General features: G+C 49.6%; 1 protein-coding gene across 6 annotated transcripts in view; it reads right to left on the reverse strand.

The window, feature by feature from the left end:
• Positions 1-22460, reverse strand: part of TMEM218 (transmembrane protein 218) — a 150870-nt gene that overhangs the window by 38212 nt on the left and 90198 nt on the right. The window lies entirely within an intron of this gene.

Below are 22460 nucleotides of genomic sequence, written 5' to 3' on the forward strand. Positions count from 1 at the left end.
AATTGAAGTTTGGAGAGCCAAAAATCGGTACAGACCATAAAAAAAGGTACTGTACCTGCCAAAAAGGTCCAGCTGGAGGGTATGTAGCTGTGTGATGTAACCAGTGTTGAACTATGGGCCAGATTTAGGGGGTCATTCCGAATCCGAGTTAATCGCTCGCTAGCTATTTTTTGCAGCGCTGCGATCAGATAGTCGCTGCCTATGGGGGAGTGTATTTTTGCCGTAACTAGGCATTTTAGCGCTGTGTGCAAGAAACGGCATTGGCACCCCGCCCTCATGTAAAATAGGGGCAGACCGCGCCATAGGCGTGCCCAAAAAATATAGGGGCGTGGCTTCATGGGGAAGCGGTGTGGCCACAAAATAATGCCAATTCATACTACAGTGCACAGTCGTCTCCATTATTCAAATTACGCCGCACAGTAGCGCCACTACACCAGGTAAAGCCCCTTTCTCTTACGTCCTAGAGGATGCTGGGGACTCCGTAAGGACCATGGGGTATAGACGGGCTCCGCAGGAGATAGGGCACCTAAAAAGAACTTTGACTATGGGTGTGCACTGGCTCCTCCCTCTATGCCCCTCCTCCAGACCTCAGTTAGATCTTGTGCCCAGAGGAGAATGGGTGCACTGCAGAGAGCTCTCCAGAGTTTTCTGTGGAAAAAGTATTTTGTTAGGTTTTTTATTTTCAGGGAGTCCTGTTGGCAACAGGCTCCCTGCATCGTGGGACCGAGGAGAGAGAAGCAGAGCTGGCTTGTCAAGTTGGGCACTGCTTCTAAGGCTACTGGACACCATTAGCTCCAGAGGGAGTCGGAACACAGATCTCACCTGGGGTTCGTCCCGGAGCCGCGCCGCCGTCCTCCTCACAGATGCCGAAGATAGAAGCCGGGTGAGTATTGAGGAAAAAGGTGGAGCAAATGAGTGGTGTGTCCCCGTCGGTTGTGCCGACTCCAGATTGGATGGACATGTGGCATATATTGAATGCAAGTGTGACATCTTTACACAAAAGGCTTGATAAGGCTGGTTTAGGGGGGACATCAGGCGGTCAATCCTCAGATTGGACCGACTCACAGGGCCCGTCGGGGTCTCAAAAGCGTCCCTTAACACAAGACACTACTACCGACACGGATTCTGATTCCAGTGTCGACTATGACGAAGTAAAATTGCACCCTAGGGTGACTAAAACTATTCAGTGTATGATTGTGGCAATAAGGGATGTGTTGCATATTGTGGATGAACCCTCGGTCCCCGACACAAGGGTACACATGTTTAAGGAAAAGAAACAGATTATTAATTTTCCCACATCTCATGAATTAAATGAGTTCTTTGGAAAAGCTTGGGAGACTCCGGAAAAGAGACCGCAGATCCCCAAAAGAATTTATATGGCATACCCTTTCCCTAAGCAGGACAGGGAGATTTGGGAATTACCCCCCACTGTGGACAAGGCCCTGACGCGCTTGTCCAAGAAAGTGGCGCTACCGTCTCCTGACACAGCGGCCCTTAAGTACCCTGCAGATCGCAGGCAAGAAACTACCTTAAAGGGTATTTATTCTCATACGGGTGCTGTGCTAAGACTGACGATTGCGTAGGCATGGGTGTGTAGCACAATTGCAGCTTGGACAGATGAGCTGACAGATCAATTTGATACTATGGATAAGGATACTATGGGGTATATGCAATTGCGGTCGAATTCGCGGCAATTATCGCCGTTTTTTAATTCGACCAAATTCGCCAGGTGAATCCCGGCAGGTGCCTGCCGGGATTCACCATATTCAATGAAAAACGGATTCGCCAGAATCGCGGGCGAAAATCGGCCGATTTGGCGGATTTTGCCGCGATTTTAAAAAACGGTAAAAAACGTGAAAAACCCGAAAAAAAAAATGGCGTGGGGTCCCCCCTCCAAAGCATAACCAGCCTCGGGCTCTTTGAGCTGGTCCTGGTTCTAAAAATGCAGGGGAAAAATTGGCCAGGGATCCCCCGTATTTTTAAAACCAGCACCGGGCTCTGCGCCTGATGCTGGTGCCAAAAATACGGGGGACAAAAAGAGTAGGGGTCCCCCGTATTTTTAACACCAGCATCGGGCTCCACTAGCTGGACAGATAATGCCACAGCCGGGGGTCACTTTTATGCCGTGCCCTGCGGCCGTGGCATCAAATATCCAACTAGTCACCCCTGGCCGGGGTACCCTGGGGGAGTGGGGACCCCTTCAATCAAGGGGTCCCCCCCCCCAGCCACCCAAGGGCCAGAGGTGAAGCCCGAGGCTGTCCCCCCCCATCCAATGGGCTGCGGATGGGGGGGCTGATAGCCTTTGTGATAATAAAAAGATATTGTTTTTTCCATTAGAACTACAAGTCCCAGCAAGCCTCCCCCGCAAGCTGGTACTTGGAGAACCACAAGTACCAGCATGCGGGAGAAAAACGGGCCCGCTGGTACCTGTAGTACTACTGGAAAAAAAATACCCAAATAAAAACAGGACACAGACACCGTGACTTGTACAACTTTATTACATACTGCCGACACACACATACTTACCTATGTTGACACGCCGACTGCCACGGTCGCCGACGATCCGAGGGTACCTGTGAAAAAATTATACTCACCTTCCAGCGTCCAGAGGTACATCCACGTCCAGAGGTAAATCCACGTTCTTGGCAAAAAAACAAACCGAACACCGATCCATACCGGACTAGAAAGGGGTCCAATGTTTTCACATAAGACCCCTTTCTCCCGAATGCCGGGACATCACGTGACTCCTGTCACTGACGTCCCTTCAGCCAATCAGGAAGCGCTACTTCCGTGGCGCTCACCTGATTGGCTGTCCGCTGTCTGTACTGTGACAGCGCATCGCAAAGCCGCTCCATTACTTTCAATGGTGGGAACTTTGCGGGTAGCGGTGGGGTCACCCGCCGGTCAGCCGCTGACCGGCGGGTGACCTCACCGCTAGCCGCTAAGTTCCCACCATTGAATATAATGGAGGGAGCTGTGCGATGCGCTGTCACAGTGCAGACAGCGCTCAGCCAATCAGGTGAGCGCAACGAAGTTGCGCTTCCTGATTGGCTTAGAGACCTGTCAGTGACAGCTGTCACTGACAGGTCTCATTCGTGGAAAGGTGTCCCATGTGTCAGCATGGGACCCCTTTCAGTCCGTTTTTGGTGCGGGTATTTGCGTTTTCTTATTTTGCCAAGTCCGTGGATTTATCTCTGGACCATGGTTGAGGTGAGTATTTTGAACTTTTCTTTACAGGTATCCGTGGATTCTACATGGAGAAGAGGACCGATGTCGGCGTGTGAACATAGGTAAGTATGTGTGTGTCGACGTATGAAATAAAGTTTTACTGTCGACGGTGTGTGTGTCCTGTTTTTATTTGGGTATTTTTTTCCCAGTAGTACTACAGGTACCAGCGGGCCCGTTTTTCTCCCGCATGCTGGTACTTGTGGTTCTCCAAGTACCAGCTTGCGGGGGAGGCTTGCTGGGACTTGTAGTACTATTGGAAAAAACAATATCTTTTTATTATCACAAAGGCTATCAGCCCCCCCATCCGCAGCCCATTGGATGGGGGGGGACAGCCTCGGGCTTCACCCCTGGCCCTTGGGTGGCTGGGGGGGGGGACCCCTTGATTGAAGGGGTCCCCACTCCCCCAGGGTACCCCGGCCAGGGGTGACTAGTTGGATATTTAATGCCACGGCCGCAGGGCACGGCATAAAAGTGACCCCCGGCTGTGGCATTATCTGTCCAGCTAGTGGAGCCCGATGCTGGTGTTAAAAATACGGGGGACCCCTACTCTTTTTGTCCCCCGTATTTTTGGCACCAGCACCAGGCGCAGAGCCCGGTGCTGGTTTTAAAAATACGGGGGATCCCCTGTCAATTTTTTCCCCGCATTTTTAGAACCAGGACCAGCTCAATGAGCCCGAGGCTGGTTATGCTTTGGAGGGGGGACCCCACGCCATTTTTTTTTATGATTTTACCCTTCCAGCATTAAAAAAAAAAAAAAAAAAAATAATAATATTTTAAAAAATATATAAATAATATTTGTGCCTCCCCAAAAAAAAAAAAAAGTACCTAATCCCTTCTAATATAAATAGATCTGCTATTCCCAAAAAAAAAAACACCAAAAAAAACATGTTTAAAATTTTTTTATTTGTTTTCACCCTCCAAAGTGTGGCGGATTGAAAATGACGAATTTGCTGTCTAAAAGCACTGCTGTCGAATTTCAAAACTTGAATTGAATATGCTTTGGTCGAATTGCAGCACTTGTATCATTGCAGAAAAGTCGAATTTGCAAAAATTCGAATTTCAAAAAGTCGAATTTTGAAAGTCCGTTTTTTGGTCGGAAAGCACTGGATTGCATAGGGGAATTTTTTTTTTGGGTCGAAAATGACCCGAAATTCGACAATTTCGGGAATTCGACCACAATTGCATATACCCCTATATTCCTAACTCTAGCCCATATAAAAGACGCAGTCTTGTTTATGAGGGATGCTCAAAGGGACATTGGATTGCTAGCTTCTAGGGCCAATGCCATGTCTATCTACGCGAGAAGATCCTTATGGACTCGCCAATGGACGGGTGATGCGGATTCCAAAAAACATATGGAAGTACTACACTATAAGGGTGAGGTATTGTTTGGGGATGGGCTGACGGACCTGGTTTCCACAGCTACAGCAGGTAAATCAAATTTTTTTACCATATATTCCCCAACAGCAAAAGAAAGCAACACCTTATCAGATGCAGTCCTTTCGGTCGCATAAGTCCAAAAGAGGTCGGGGATCCTCTTTCCTCGCCAGAGGTAAGGGCAGAGGCAAGAGAGCACCTACTTCGGCAGGTGCCCAGGAACAAAAGTCCTCCCCGGCTGCTCCAAATCCCACAGCATGACGCTGGGGCTCCCCTGAGGGAGTCCGCATCGGTGGGGGCACGTCTTCGACTTTTCAGTCAGGCCTGGGTCAGATCGGACCTGAATCCCTGGGTGTTGGAAATAGTTTCACAGGGTTACAAACTGGAATTCGAGGAGGTGCCCCCGCGCCGATTTTTCAAGTCGGCCCTACCAGTTTCCACATCGGAAAGGGATGTAGTGTTAGCTGCAATTCAAACGCTGTGTATACAGCAAGTGATAATCAAGGTTCCCCTGCACCAGCAGGGAAGAGGTTACTACTCAACCCTATTTGTGGTCCCGAAACCGGACGGTTCGGTCAGACCGATTTTGAATCTGAAATCCCTAAACCTGTACATAAAAAGATTCAAATTCAAAATGGAATCACTCAGAGCGATAATAGCCAACATGGAGGAGGGGGAGTTTATGGTGTCTCTGGACATAAAGGATGCGTACCTTCATGTCCCCATATATGCCCCCCATCAGGAATACCTGAGATTCGCTGTACAGGATTGTCATTACCAATTTCAGACGTTGCCGTTTGGACTTTCCACGGCCCCAAGGATTTTCAACAAGATAATGGCGGAAATGATGGTGGTCCTGCGCAAGCATGGAGTCACAATTATCCCATACTTGGACGATCTCCTGATAAAAGCGAGATAAAGAGAGAAATTACTGAGCAGTGTGGCGCTCTCTCTGAGAGTGCTCCAGCAACACGGTTGGATTCTAAATCTACCGAAGTCACAGTTGATTCCGACAACTCGTCTACCGTTCCTAGGTATGATACTGGATACGGAACAAATGAAGGTCTTCCTCCCAATAGAGAAAGCCCAAGACATCCAGAACATGGTCAGAGACCTGCTAAAACCGAAAAGGGTGTCAGTTCACCAATGCACTTGAGTTCTGGGGAAAATGGTGGCGGCCTACGAGGCCATTCCCTTCGGAAGGTTCCATGCAAGGACTTTTCAATGGGACCTTCTGGACAAGTGGTCTGGGTCCCATCTGCATTTACATCGGAAAATAACTCTGTCCCCAGGAACCAGAGTGTCCCTCCTGTGGTGGTTGCAGAGTGCTCACCTGCTGGAGGGTCGCCGGTTCGGGATTCAGGACTGGATCCTGGTTACCACGGACACGAGCCTCCGAGGATGGGGAGCGGTCACACAGGGAAAGACCTTTCAGGGTCTTTGGTCAGACCAGGAGTCCTGTCTACACATCAATGTGTTGGAACTCAGGGCCATTTACAACGGCCTTCGACAAGCGGAGAGTTTTCTTCGAAACCTTCCGGTTCTGATTCAATCAGACAATGTCACAGCAGTGGCTCATGTGGACCGCCAAGGCGGGACAAGAAGCAGAGTCGCAATGGCGGAAGCCACAAGGACCCTTCGCTGGGCGGAAAATTATGTAAGCGCTCTGTCGGCTGTCTTCATTCCGGGAGTGGACAACTGGGAAGCAGACTTCCTCAGCAGACACGATCTCCATCCAGGAGAGTGGGGACTTCATCAAGAAGTCTTTGCAGACGTAACACGTCTTTGGGGAACTCCTCAAATAGACATGATGGCGTCACGCCTCAACAAAAAACTTTGGAGGTATTGCGCCAGGTCTCGGGACCCTCAGGCAGTAGCAGTAGACGCACTGGTAACACCGTGGGTGTTCGACACGGTCTACGTGTTCCCTCCTCTTCCTCTCATCACGAAAGTGTTGAGGATCATAAGACGAAGAAGAGTACAGACGATACTCGTTGTCCCAGACTGGCCTCGAATGGCTTGGTACTCGGATCTACAAGAGATGCTCACAGGAGACCCCTGGCCTCTTCCTCTAAGGGAAGACCTGTTGTAGCAGGGGCCCTGTGTATTTCAAGACTTACCGCGGTTACGTTTGACGGCATGGCGGTTGAACGCCGAATCCTAGCAAAAAAGGGGATTCCGGAAGAGGTCATCCCTACTTTAATAAAGGCTAGGAAGGAGGTGACGATAAAACATTATCACCGTATTTGGCGAAAGTATGTGTCTTGGTGTGAGACCAAGAATGCACCTACGGAAGATTTTCATTTGGGTCGTCTTCTCCACTTCCTACAGACAGGAGTGGATATGGGCCTGAAATTAGGTTCGGTTAAGGTACAGATTTCGGCCCTCTCGATTTTCTTTCAGAAGGAATTGGCTTCTCTTCCAGAAGTCCAGACGTTTGTAAAGGGAGTGCTGCACATCCAGCCCCCTTTTGTGCCTCCAGTGGCACCATGGGACCTGAACGTGGTGTTGCAGATCCTAAAATCACACTGGTTTGAACCGCTTAACAAGGTTGAGTTGAAATTTCTTACCTGGAAGGTGGTCATGTTGTTGGCCTTAGCATCAGCAAGGCGAGTGTCAGAATTGGCGGCTCTCTCACACAAGAGCCCCTACTTGATTTTTCATGTGGATCGAGCTGAATTGAGGACACGTCCGCAATTTTTGCCTAAAGTGGTTTCGTCGTTCCATATGAATCAACCTATTGTGGTGCCTGTGGCTACTGGTGACCTGGAGGATTCCAGATCCCTGGACGTAGTCAGGGCCTTAAAAATGTATGTAGCCAGGACGGCTAGAATTAGGAAAACAGAGGCTCTGTTTGTCCTGTATGCGGCCAATAAGATTGGCGCTCCTGCTTCAAAGCAGACTATTGCTTGCTGGATCTGTAATACGATTCAGCAGGCTCACTCTACGGCTGGATTGCCGATACCAAATTCGGTTAAGGCCCATTCCACTAGGAAGGTGGGCTCTTCTTGGGCGGCTGCCCGAGGCGTCTCGGCTTTACAACTTTGCCGAGCGGCGACGTGGTCGGGGTCAAACACTTTTGCTAAATTTTACAAGTCTGATACCCTGGCTGATGAGGACCTAGCGTTTGCTCAGTCGGTGCTGCAGAGTCATCCGCACTCTCCCGCCCGATTGGATGCTTTGGTATAAACCCCATGGTACATTACACATTACGGCAGACAGCGTCCCCTTTTTACACATTACGGCAGACAGCGTCCCCCTTTTACACATTACGGAGACAGCGTCCCCATTTTTACACATTACGGCAGACAGCGTCCCCATTTTTACACATTACGGCAGACAGCGTCCCCATTTTTACACATTACGGCAGACAGCATCCCCCTTTTTACACATTACGGCAGACAGCATCCCTTTTTTACAAATTACAGCAGACAGCATCCCCCTTTTTACACGTTACGGCAGACAGCGTCTCCCTTTTTACACATTATGGCAGACAGCGTCCCCTTTTTACACATTACGTCAGACAGCGTCCCCTTTTTACACATTACGGCAGACAGCATCCCCCTTTTTACACATTACGGCAGGCAGTGTGCCCCTTTTTACACATTACGGCAGACAGAATAGATAGATAGACAGATAGATAGATACTTACCATCTCTCCCCGCTGGCTAAGGCTCCTCGGTGCATATAGTCAGGCAGATCCCGGGCAGGGGAGAAGAAAGAGGAGGGAGGGGACTCGGGAGCCACAGCAGCGCAGTGTACTTGGTGGTGGCGCTGCTGCAGCAGTCCCTCTCCTTCCGCATTGGCTGGCCACCGCCGCTGTGAATGCTGGGATGAGGGACTGCTGCAGCAGCGCCACTACCAATTACATAGCGCTGCTGCGGCTCCAGTCCCCCTCCCTCCTCCGGGTCCTCCCCTGAAGCCGGAGCTGCTCCTCTCCTCTTCTCCTCCGCGCACACAGCACAGGTGGCTTGTAATGCGTCAATTTGACTCATTACAAGCCGCTGACATGGAATGCTGGCCGTTGCGCCCTCAGGGCGACTGCACTGTGTGCAAGGCACACCTAGCACACACGTAGTTACGGGTCTGGGACTCAGGATCGACAGCAAAAAGGTCAACCTAATTGGTCGACACGCCTTAGGTCGATGTGGACAAAAGGTCGACAGGAACAAGGTCGACATGGAAAAAGGTTGACATGAGTTTTTTTGTTTGTTTTGTGTCGTTTTCTTCGTAGAGTGACCGAGAACCCTAATTAGTGCACCGCGTTCGCTCGCCATGCTTCGGGCATGGTGCCTTCGCTCCGCTACCGCTTCGCTCGGCACAGATTACCGTTCCAATCGTAGTCCACGTGGATCGTTAAGTATGAAAAGGTTCCAAAAAAGAAAAAAACTGTGAAAAACTCATGTCGACATTTTGTCCATGTCGACCTTGTTCCTGTCGACATTTTGTCCATGTCGACCTAAGGTTTGTCGACCAATTGGCGAAGACCTAAGGATTGTCGACCTTTTTGCTGTCGATCTGGAGTCCGGATACCGTAGTTACGGCTCTGCTTCAGCCTATTTTTGTCCGGAATTGATGTCAGACACCCGCCCTGCAAACGCTTGGACACGCCTGCGTTTTTCCAAACACTCCCAGAAAACGGTCAGTTGCCGCCCACAAACGCCTTCTTCCTGTCAGTCGATCACCCGTACGAATGGATTCTTCGTTAAATCCATCACTCAGCAACGCTCCACTTTGTACCCATACGACGCACCTGCGCATTGTGGTGCATACGCATCCGCAGTAGTGACCTGATCGCAGCGCAGCGAAAAATCCTAGCGTGCGATCAGGTCGAAATGACCCCCTTAGACCCGATCGCTGCTGTGCTTTTTTGCACAGCAGACGATTATCGAATGACTGCACATTCGTATGCACCGCAATGCGCAGGCGCGTCGACAAACAACAACAGGCATCGCCGAACAGCAACAAGCTGGTGTGAAAATTTTTATCGCACAGCCATCCGCAAGCTGATTGACAGGAAGAGGGCGTTTGTGGGTGGTAACTGACCGTTTTCTGGGAGTGTCAGGGAAAACGCAGGCGTGCTCAAGCGTTTTCAGGGAGGGTGTCTGACGTCAGCTCCGTCCCCGATCAGCCTGATGTGATTGCACTAGAGGAGTAAGTGGAAAAATCATTCGAAGGTGAATGTGATGGGAACGGATTTGCAGCTGTCCGCTGACTGAGGGACATTTTCACACGGCGTACGCATGCAATCGCACACTTGCACGGGTGAATTTGCACTCCCCTTGGGCGGCGACTATCTGAATGCAGGACAGTAAATTTAGCAGCCCAGTGATCAGGACTGAATTAGGCCCTTTGTGGGGCCTCGGTTCCAGGGGGCAGGACCTAGTGACCCCTGTTTTAGTCATTTTGGGAGCGTGGCCCGCGCTACCTGAGCAGCTGGGAAGCCCCCGGCTGCTCTCTCTGCACTGACAGAGGCCGTCGGCTGTGGACTTGCCGGATGGAGGAGATGGTGATGTTACTGATAGGAAGTGGAAAGGAGGGGAGTGAAGTGACGATATTCGGGAGGGTGGGAAGATGATCAGCTCAGTCTTAGGGTATCTGCTCTTTAGGGCGACAGTAGTTAGTTCAACAGTCATTAGGTTGACCACTATTGGTCGACATGGCAAAGGTCGACACATGAAAACGTTGACAAGAGTTTTTCACACTTTTTTCCCCATTTTTTAAAGTTTTTCATACTTTACGATCCACGTGGACTATGATAGGGATAGTAACCTGTGCCCGAAGATCGCTCACCATGCAAGGGGAAACGGTGCACTAATTGTGGTACCCGGTCACTTTACAAAGAAAACTACACTGTTTAAAAAAAAAAAAAAAAAAAACGTCAACCTTTTCCATGTCGAACTAATGACCACATCGACCTATTTCTGGTGTCGACCTAGTCACTGTTGACCAACAGTGGTCACCCTAATGACTGTCGACCCAACGAACCAGTCTTAGACATGTTAAGTTTAAGCAGGCACTTGGAAATCCACAAATAGATATTCCAAGTGGCGCTTAATAATACATAGAGAATATGTTTAAAAAAAAATTCTTTATTTGTTTTTAGTAAAAAATTATTATACAATGTTATCACAAAACTCCCGGGAGCCAATATCCATGTAACAAACAATATGCACTTCAGTAAAAATGTATATATTAATAGAACTGGGCAACCTTAATATCCATACCACATCAATGAGCCTAATTAGGACTCAATGGGGGTCATTCCAACCCGTTCGCACGCATCGATTTATCGCTGCGGTGCGAACGGGTGCGGAATGCGCATGCGCGGTGGCAGCTGTGCGCGTGCGCGACGTTGCCCGGCGAGTTACATTGCGTCTAAAGAAGAAAGCTGTCTCAGGACGGACCGCAAAGAATATTGACAGGACGGAGGCGTGCCAGGGCAGATCCGGACCGTTTGGAGACGTTTTCGGGGAGTGGTGAATATAAAGCAGGCGTGTCCAGCAGAACATAGGGCGGAGGCGTGACGTCAAAGCCGAGCCCATCATCGCAGAGATCGTCGCACAGGGTAAGTATGTCCAGGCCTAGTCTAGTTCTGCTTGAATTTTTTTTAGCTTAGCAGGGCTGCACAAGCGATCGCAGCCCTGCTAAGCTAAAATACACTCCCCCACAGGCGTGGACTATTGATTGCAGCAGCAGCTAAAAGTTGCTGGCTGCGATCAACTTGGAATGACCACCAATATATCATATACTGGCTGTGCTTTTGGTAAGTAGATGCAGTCGTGCACTGAGCACCGCAACTGATGTTTGATAAGTGGTGCAGTCATTCATCACGGGTTTAAAATGAAGCACAGAAATGAAAATGAAAATAGGAGGTTCTAAATGTTCAATTCACTCACATATATATGTGGGATCCTTGGTTCCCAGATGATGGTGCAGCACAGCGTATATAGCACCTGGGATGGATGGTAATAGGAGCCGGACACTGGTGTAGGGCTTGGTGTCTAGAGCCCAGTGTCTCACAGCCAGCGGGATCGGGATGTGCAGTGCTGGTACGTTGGTCACTACATGTGACTTGGTGTGGGCGCCCCAGTGGTGTACCTCCGGTGTGCCAGCGGAGGCAATGAGTGATCACGGCTGCTGGGCGCCCTCAGAGATGGTTAGCCCGTATGGTGTCTGTGGCGCTGCTGTGAGCGCTGATCCCCGTGTTGGGAGCGCTCAGTTGGAAAAGCCGGTTCCGTTGGTTGCAGCTCAAGCCGAGTCTTGAAGGTGAAAGCGGCTGGGTGTCCAAAAGCTGCCGTTCTCACTATGTGTTGCAGATGTTATCGGCTGTGCCAAATGAGCCCCCGGTGCTGCGCTGCTGGATGCAGTGAAACAGACGCTGGGTGTGGAAGAAGATTCTGCCGGGGAGAATTGCAAGTAGGTCCTGTGTCCTTAACGCGTTTCAACGCACAACAGAGCGTCTTTATCCAAAGGCAGGTATGGGAAATCCAAGAAGAAATAGCAAAGTGTCCAGCTGGAGATACGAGCGAGTACTGGTCTGCGGAGGAAAGGTCTGAGTGTCATCAGCCTAGAGATGATGGGGGTCATTCAGAGTTGATCGCAGAAGCAAATTTGTTAGCAGTTGGGCAAAACCATGTGCACTGCAGGGGGGGGGGGGGGGGGCGCAGATGTAACATGTGCAGAGAGAGTTAGATTTGGGTGGGGTGTGTTCAATCTGCACTCTAAATTGCAGTGTAAAAATAAAGCAGCCAGTATTTACCCTGCACAGAAACAAAATAACCCACCCAAATCTAACTCTCTCTGCGCATGTTACATCTGCCCCACCTGCAGTGCACATGCATACCTCCCAACTTTCCTATGGTCTAAGGAGGGACACACGCGCGGCTTTGCCGCGCACACTCCCGAAAAGGGGTGTGGTCTGTGAAAAGGGTGTGTGGCTTCACGGGAGGACCCACGATCGCTAGCCACGCCCACATTTTCATCACTGAGGGGGGCATGCCCAGCGCTCTGTGAGCTGCTGGCATGCCCCCTCTCCTCCTGTCTCCCCTGAATAGACGCTGTGCGCATGCGCACAGCGTCTATTCACCGCTGCTCTGCTAAGCAGGGCAGCAAGAGACAGAGACTCCCAACTGCCCCCCCCCCACCGCGGGACACTGTGGCCCGTGGGTGGGACAGCCCCAAAAAAACGGGACTGTCCCGCAAGAATCGGGACAGTTGGGAGGTATGCATATGGTTTTGCCCAACTGCTATCAAATTGCTGCTGCGATCAGGTCTGAATTACCCCCCGATATTGGAGGCCAGAGGAGCTGATGAGCTCACTCAGGAAGGAAGTATAACGGTAGAACAGAAAGAGGCCAAGAACAGAGCCTGGCACGTATAGCAGAGTATTAGGACTTGTCCCTGATACTTCCCAGTTGCAGTACAATTGCTGCATGAAGATAATGTGAATGGTGGAGGCAGATTGCTGCCAGTGTGACTTTTATATTTGGTGTCTAGAAATCTCCCATTATCCTGAACATACACTTTTCACTTCACTTGTAGTAGGAAGATTATTCTGCCATGTATATACACAAACTACCACTAGAGGGAGCTCAATGAGCACCACAGGCATTATACAGTAGTTCATTAGAAACCTTTTTTTTTATTATTTAAATCAATTAGCTACATCTTCTCAGGCTATTAGGACATTTGTGCCACCAACCTGGCACAATTATGCCACTCCTCCAAGTGAACCGAGGAAGCACGTTGCCTCCAATAGAGAACTGATATGACTGTGGATGAAGATAATAAAAACAAATGTGTGGGATTTTAGGACCGTCAGGTACATATTTAATTTTTAATCATTAAAATAGTATATGATGAGCAAGATAATTTATTTTTTCCCATTGTTTTCTCAAGTCAAACAGGGTTGTATTTTTTTAACTTCTTTTCTGTAGTGAATATAGTCAAGGAAAGGTAATTTCCCAGAATCCCTTGCTGGCAGAACCACTTGTCTGGCAATGTCATATGTAATCAGGGCCGGTGCTAGGGTGTTTGGCAGCCCCCTGCACAACTATAAATTTGTGCCCTCCCTCCCACACATTGTAAAGGGATGGCGCAGAGATGGGGAGTGGTCACACAAGGAAGGGGCCTGGCCACACAATAGTACCTGCACTTCAAATGACACAACACAGTAGCACAATCTTGTTCACATTACACCTCAAGTAGTACTCCTGATTCATAATACACCATATAGTAGTGACCCTTATTCACTTTACGACACATATTAGTGCACCTTACACATAATGCACACAGTAGTAGTGTCCCTTATACACATAATGCCCACAGTAGTATTGTCCCTTATACACATAATACACACAGTAGTAGTACCGCTTACACACACAATGCCCACAGTAGTAGTGCCACTTATAAACATAATGCCCACAGTAGTGCCCCTTATACGCATAATACCCACAGCATTAGTGACCCTTATACACATAATGCCCACAGATCAATGCTGCTTACACATAATTCCCACAGCAGTAGTGTCCCTTATACACATAATGCCCACAGATCAATGCTGCTTACACATAATTCCCACAGCAGTAGTGCTGCTTACACATAATTCCCACAGTAGTAGTGTCCCTGATGCACATAATGCCCCCAGTAGTAGTGCTGCTTACACATAATGCCCACAGTATGTTATGTTCTACGTACTCAGAACCCTGGAGATTGGGTGGCAACAGAAGAGTTCCGGGTACAAATGCGTGAAGCTGCAGCAGAAATGGGATACGCAGCTACACCTAACAAAATCCCTGACTCCGTTGTCCTCTCCAGTGGTCGATTAACGCCTAAGGTTCTTGTGCCCACGGCAGCCGCGTTTGAATGGGCGAATTGGGTCCGCCCAAACTCTGATGCCCCCCGGTCTTAATTGGTGACAAGGCGTTAACCGAGACAGAGAGAACAAGGGGAAAACTAACTAATACTGATATGATTACAAAAGAGAAGGATACAGAAAATAAACAACTAGTTTATGTACGGCGCGGCCGCCAGTAACCACAGGAAACCAAAATAACGCAGCCTAACTGCCAAATACGAACCCCTCGTAATAAGGCGAGGACAGCAATGCGGAAGCCTCCGCAGGAATAACACAACCAGAACCAGATAAAGAAAATGCGGCTTCTGCCATAAAGTGCGGCAGACACCGCGAGAGGAAATGACCAGAACCTTGAAGCTTCAGCTACCGGACCACTCCACTGGACGGCAAAGCAGGAGAAAAGCAGGGAATGATCCCTCAGACCGAACTCGGGGAACTGGCCACCAGATACCGGAGTTCACCAGCTGGAAGCAGGGACACACCAGAGGCAGGAAGACAGGCTCCACAGGAAGCTATCACCGGCGGGGATGCGCGGTCATGGCTCCAATAAAAAGGCTCTGCAGACCAATGAGAGGAGACCCAGCAGCCCAGCCCCCCGGACCCTGATTATTCCACCTGTCCCTGGGCGCACAGCGTCCCGGCTGCTTAGCAACAGCCGGGATCGCAGTGCAGGGCGGTCGCCTGGCGTCCCTGGTTGCCAGGGGGGGAAGTGACGCCCCGACCCCGCTGCCTAGCAACGGCCGGGAGCCGGCGCGTTGCGCTGCTGCCCCTGACACAGTAGTAGTGTCCCTTATGCACATGAGGCCTAATTCAGACAGGATCGCTGCAAATTTAGCACTTCTATGATCAGATCTGAATTACCCCCATAGTGCCCAAAGCAGTAGTGCTGCTTAGACCCACAGTAACAGTGGCCCTCATACACATAATGCCCACAGTAGCAGTGCTGCTTACACATAATGCACACCGTAATAGTGCTGCTTACACATAATTCCCACAGTAGTAGAGTCCCTTTTGCACATAATGCCCACAGCAGTAATGCTGCTTACACATAATTCCCACAGTAGCAATGACCCTCATACACATAATGCACACAGTAGCAGAGCTGCTTAAATATAATGCCCACAGTAACAGTGGCCCTCATACACATAATGCCCACAGCAGTAGAGCTGCTTACACATAATGCCCACAGCAGTAGTGCTGCTTACACATAATTCCCAGAGTAGTAGTGCCCCTTACACATAATGCCCACAGATAATAGTGGTGCCCCTTACACGCATAATGTCCACAATAAGAGAATCAAGGAAACAGGCATAGAAAAATGTGGCATGGAGCAGACAGTGGAGGAAGGAGAGGAAGAAATTGTGCACACAGGTATTGGAAGGGAGGCAGTGATGAGGTGATGAAGGGTTTCTGGAAAGAGCTGGAGAGGACAGAAAGGTGCAGAGATCGGAGAAGGGATATAAGATAAGCTTTTAATAAGGGATAGGATACTTTTCCTAACTTACCCTATCCAGGGGTAGCAGTTGAGGGTGTGGGGCCTGTAAGAGGGGTGGAGCCTTGGCTACTAGATGGCTGCTGTAGCAGGAGAAATCCTCTGTGGGCCGATGTGCATGTGGGACCTGTTTTGTTTGTTGACACGTGAGGGGTGGTGCTGCCGCCATTGCTACATGGTATACCTCTGGTGCTGCCCATGTGAGGCCAATTCTACACATTTTTCCAGGGCCACTTTAAGTTCCTAATCCGACCCTGCCTGACTTTGAAAGAAAGCGCAAGTGGTTAGAGTAAGCCAGAAAGGGGCAGGGAGATGCCGGGCGCCCACTGAGATTGTGTTACCAGCGGCCGCCCGGCTCTCTCGCCACAGCGGCAACCAGAGGCAGGAGCTCACTACTGAGCTCCGGTTTCCGGCTCTGTCAGTGCGCGCTATGGGAGAGACTTCATGACGTCTCATAGAGCTCAGGAGCGGACGGTGGAAGGACCACAGCGGTCGGACGCGGGAGCGGGGCTTGGTGAGTATGGTGGGTTTTTTTTAACATGTGTGTGTGTATTTACTGGGGGCAAGCTACTCGGGGGCTAACTACTGGGGTCAAAGTACAAGGGGGTAAACTACTGGGGGGCTAATTACAAGGTGTTAAGCTACTGGGGGCAAACTACAAGGGGGCTTACTACTGGGGGCATTACTACTGGGAGCATTACTACTGGGGGCATACTACAGGGCAGAGCCGTAACTAGGTGTGTGCGAGCGGTGCCTGGCGCACAGCGCATATTCACTATGGGTGCAGGACTGCTGGTAGAACCCTCAGGATCGCGCCGCAGTATTTTCTCCTTCCACCGCCGCTACAGCTCTGCCTGCGGGGAGGTGCGCCCGGCATAATACAGTTAGTATGTGCAGGCTCCAGCCTCTCCTGACTCCCCGGTCTTCATCAGCCCACCTCCTCTGGAAGGCAGCAGTGAGGCAACCCGGACCACCTTTATGACACCCCCTTCTTCGGTCGCAGCGCCTCCTCCTGTAGACAGGCAGCAAGGTAACCCCCCCCTCCCGCTTAGATGCAGCGGCCAGGCATCGGGTACGTTGTAGCCCGCAAGGGTTCCCCGGCGCTCCCGCAGGCTGGAGGTGGAGGCGAAGACGTGACAGGCTGCAGTCAACGGCAGGCGGGTTCGGCTGCTACCCGTGCATGTGAGGAAGCATAGATGGCGCTAGCTGTCCGGTGATGCTGCCCGCTATTGCAGGAAACAAGACTGGAATAAGACCCAGCCAGTCCCCCCACTGACCACCAATGCTGGTGTCTGAGTAAGCATATTGGGGAGCAGTGAACTAAGCAGCAGCCATTATTGGAGCCGAATCTCAGAGAGGAAGCATTGTCATCAAAGTGGTGAGATGATGATCTACATAGTGCACTGCACCACACTCACCGAATACTGTATACTCCCTGATCAGTATATTAGAGGAGGGAGTATATGTTAGACGGTTGCCATGTGAAAGTTCTGGGATAGGCACTACCATATTTCTCACAGCTTTACTAATGTTATCTGTGTGTTACCCATCAGAGCCGGCCATAGGCATAGGCAAACTAGGCAATTGCCTAGGGGCATCAGCAGCTTCTGCTGATTAAAATGATATGTGGCATGCCTATATTCTGTATGTAGCATTTCATATGCAGATACAGCCACAGTCTCACACAGTATATAGGCATGCTGCATATCAGTTTAATCAGCAGAAGCTGCTTGTGCATCCTAGCCACATAGCAATGAAAATAAGATGACTTTTCATTAAAAAAAAGGTGCCCAACGTTAGCATTGATGCAAGATTTGTGAGGACACATCTGTATCCAAGCAGAGGCAGAGGTCAGTGTTAGTGGAAGTATGAGTGCTGTGTGCATGTGAGTGGGTTGGTTGTGCAGTAGTGTTCAGAATATGTGTGGGCATTATTACTATTGTGTGACCACTAGAGATGTGCACTTGAAATTTTTCGGGTTTTGGTTTTGGGTTCGGTTCCGCGGCCGTGTTTTGGGTTCGACCGCGTTTTGGCAAAACCTCACCGAATTTTTTTTGTCGGATTCGGGTGTGTTTTGGATTCGGGTGTTTTTTTCAAAAAACCCTAAAAAAACAGCTTAAATCATAGAATTTGGGGGTCATTTTGATCCCAAAGTATTATTAACCTCAAAAACCATAATTTCCACTCATTTTCAGTCTATTCTGAACACCTCACACCTCACAATATTATTTTTAGTCCTAAAATTTGCACCGAGGTCGCTGGATGACTAAGCTAAGCGACCCTAGTGGCCGACACAAACACCTGGCCCATCTAGGAGTGGCACTGCAGTGTCACGCAGGATGGCCCTTCCAAAAAACACTCCCCAAACAGCACATGACGCAAAGAAAAAAAGAGGCGCAATGAGGTAGCTGTGTGAGTAAGCTAAGCGACCCTAGTGGCCGACACAAACACCTGGCCCATCTAGGAGTGGCACTGCAGTGTCACGCAGGATGGCCCTTCCAAAAAACACTCCCCAAACAGCACATGACGCAAAGAAAAAAAGAGGCGCAATGAGGTAGCTGTGTGAGTAAGCTAAGCGACCCTAGTGGCCGACACAAACACCTGGCCCATCTAGGAGTGGCACTGCAGTGTCACGCAGGATGGCCCTTCCAAAAAACACTCCCCAAACAGTACATGACGCAAAGAAAAAAAGAGAATTGCCAGTGACATGGCCTGCAGGACTATTGGCATTCCTGGGGAAGGAGGAAATTGACACTGAGGGAGTTGGTGGGGTGGTTTGCGTGAGCTTGGTTACAAGAGGAAGGGATTTACTGGTCAGTGGACTGCTTCCGCTGTCGCCCAAAGTTTTTGAACTTGTCACTGACTTATTATGAATGCGCTGCAGGTGACGTATAAGGGAGGATGTTCCGAGGTGGTTAACGTCCTTACCCCTACTTATTACAGCTTGACAAAGGGAACACACGGCTTGACACCTGTTGTCCGCATTTCTGGTGAAATACTTCCACACCGAAGAGCTGATTTTTTTGGTATTTTCACCAGGCATGTCAATGGCCATATTCCTCCCACGGACAACAGGTGTCTCCCCGGGTGCCTGACTTAAACAAACCACCTCACCATCAGAATCCTCCTTGTCAATTTCCTCCCCAGCACCAGCAACACCCATATCCTCCTCATCCTGGTGTACTTCAACACGGACATCTTCAATCTGACTATCAGGAACTGGACTGCGGGTGCTCCTTCCAGCACTTGCAGGGGGCGTGCAAATGGTGGAAGGCGCATGCTCTTCACGTCCAGTGTTGGGAAGGTCAGGCATCGCAACCGACACAATTGGACTCTCCTTGTGGATTTGGGATTTCGAAGAACGCACAGTTCTTTGCTGTGCTTTTGCCAGCTTGAGTCTTTTCATTTTTCTAGCGAGAGGCTGAGTGCTTCCATCCTCATGTGAAGCTGAACCACTAGCCATGAACATAGGCCAGGGCCTCAGCCGTTCCTTGCCACTCCGTGTGGTAAATGGCATATTGGCAAGTTTACGCTTCTCCGACGACAATTTTATTTTAGATTTTTGAGTCCTTTTTTTACTGATATTTGGTGTTTTGGATTTTACATGCTCTGTACTATGACATTGGGCATCGGCCTTGGCAGACGACGTTGATGGCATTTCATCGTCTCGGCCATGACTAGTGGCAGCAGCTTCAGCACGAGGTGGAAGTCGATCTTGATCTTTCCCTATTTTTGGAACCTCAACATTTTTGTTCTCCATATTTTAATAGGCACAACTAAAAGGCACCTCAGGTAAACAATGGAGATGGATGGATACTAGTATACTTATGGATGACGAGCGACTGCCGACACAGAGGTAGCTACAGCCGTGGACTACCGTACTGTGTCTGCTGCTAATATAGACTGGATGATAATGAGATAAAATTAAAATATATATTTATATCACACTAGTACTGCAGCCGGACAGGTATATATTATGTAATGACGGACCTGCTGGACACTGTCTGTCAGACTCAGCACTGCAGACTCCTAAAGTAAGCTACTAGTATCAAGAAGATAGAAAAAAAAAAAACCACGGGTAGGTGGTATACAATTATGGATGGACGAGCGACTGCCGACACAGAGGTAGCTACAGCCGTGGACTACCGTACTGTGTCTGCTGCTAATATAGACTGGATGATAATGAGATAAAATTAAAATATATATATATATCACACTAGTACTGCAGCCGGACAGGTATATATTATGTAATGACGGACCTGCTGGACACTGTCTGTCAGACTCAGCACTGCAGACTCCTAAAGTAAGCTACTAGTATCAAGAAGATAGAAAAGAAAAAAAAACCACGGGTAGGTGGTATACAATTATGGATGGACGAGCGACTGCCGACACAGAGGTAGCTACAGCCGTGGACTACCGTACTGTGTCTGCTGCTAATATAGACTGGATGATAATGAGATAAAATTAAAATATATATATATCACACTAGTACTGCAGCCGGACAGGTATATATTATGTAATGACGGACCTGCTGGACACTGTCTGCAGAATGCGTTTATAAAAACACCACACGACGAGTGTTTAACTTTTTCAGGCAGACAATCACAATATACTGGTGGTCAGCAGACAATCACAATACTGGTGGTCAGTGGTCACTGGTCAGTCACACTGGCAGTGGCACTCTGGCAGCAAAAGTGTGCACTGTACTTAAAATATGTACTCCTGCTATAACTGCTCCCCAGTCTCCCCCACAATTAAGCTGTGTGAGCAGTGAGCACTCAGCACAGTCAGATAATGATATACAGTATTACATATGATGCAGCACACTGGGCTGAGCACAGATATGGTATGTGACTGTGTCACACTGTGTATCGTTTTTTTTCAGGCAGACAACGGATTAATTAAACTGGTGGTGGGCACTGGTCACACTATCAGCAGCAAGTAGTACTCCTCCTAATAATATGCTCCCCAAAATTAGTGTCTCTCTCTAGTACTCTAGTCTAAACGGAGAGGACGCCAGCCACGTCCTCTCCCTATCAATCTCAATGCACGTGTGAAAATGGCGGCGACGCGCGGCTCCTTATATAGAATCCGAGTCCCGCGATAGAATCCGAGCCTCGCGAGAATCCGACAGCGGGATGATGACGTTCGGGCGCGCTCGGGTTAACCGAGCAAGGCGGGAAGATCCGAGTCGCTCGGCCCCGTGTAAAAAAACCTGAAGTTCGGGCGGGTTCGGATTCCGAGGAACCGAACCCGCTCATCACTAGTGACCACGCCCCTTTCTTTTTGAGACCACACCCCCTTTATTTACACCTTTATTGCATGGGTGCCGGGGGGATGGAGAGGTTGAGTTCCACCACCTCTCTAGGACCACTTTAAGCACTGGCTAGCGCTACATAAATGTTAATAAATGAATGTATAGATGCTACAGAAAAGGATTATAAAACCTCTTGGTGTCACTGGACCTAATAGATGTATTGATTTACCAATACCCGGAATGCAAAGCATTTCCGATATTGGCCCCCACAGCTACCGCCATCTTCAGATAGCAGTAGCCCATTGCAGCTACAAATCGGGGCTGTAGTTTCGGGTGGGTTCCCCGGGATTCCTCCGCCAAAAATGGCTGCTGTGCAGCATGACCGCACATGCGCAGCCGTCTCACAAGCTACCTCTCTGACAACTCCATCCTTGATCCACTACAATCTGGCTTTCGCCCACTCCACTCCACCAAGACTGCCCTGGTGAAAGTCACCAATGACCTGCTTTCGGCCAAATCCAAGGGCCACTTCTCTGCTCATCCTTCTGGACCTCTCTGCTGCCTTTGACACTGTGGATCATCCTCTCCTACTCCGCACACTCCAAAACGTTGGCCTCTCTAGCACCGTCCTTGACTGGTTTACCTCTTACCTCACTAACTGCTCCTTCTCTGTGTCTGCCTCCGGCACCACCCCGCACCCTTCCTGTTGGTGTACCTCAGGGTTCTGTCCTAGGCACCCTTCTATTCTCCCTGTACACCTCTTCCCTGGGTGCGCTCATTAACTCCTTTGGCCTTCAATACCACCTCTATGCTGATGACACACAACTCTACCTCTCATCTCCTGATCTGTCCACCTCTGTCCTCTCTCAGGTTTCCATCTGCCTCTCCGCCATCTCCTCCTGGATGTCTGAGCGCTCTCTGAAGCTCAACATGGACTAAACTGAACTCATTATCTTTCCCCCAGCCAGAGCAACACCCCCGACCAATATCTCGATCACTGTTGACAACACAATCATCTCCCCCGTTCCCCAACTCCGCTGCCTGGGCATCACTCTTGACTCCTCCCTCTCCTTTGCATCCCACATCCAAGCTCTGGCGCAATCCTGTCGGTTCCAGCTACGCATTGTCCCATTGCTCGCATCAGGCCATTTCTCTCCCAGAGTGCAACTAAACTTATCATCCACTCACTGGTCATCTCACGACTCGACTACTGCAATGTTCTCCTCACTGGCCTCACTTGCTCCTAT

This window comes from Pseudophryne corroboree, chromosome 10 (assembly GCF_028390025.1).
Source record: "Pseudophryne corroboree isolate aPseCor3 chromosome 10, aPseCor3.hap2, whole genome shotgun sequence".
In the NCBI taxonomy this organism is placed as follows: Eukaryota; Metazoa; Chordata; class Amphibia; order Anura; family Myobatrachidae; genus Pseudophryne; species Pseudophryne corroboree.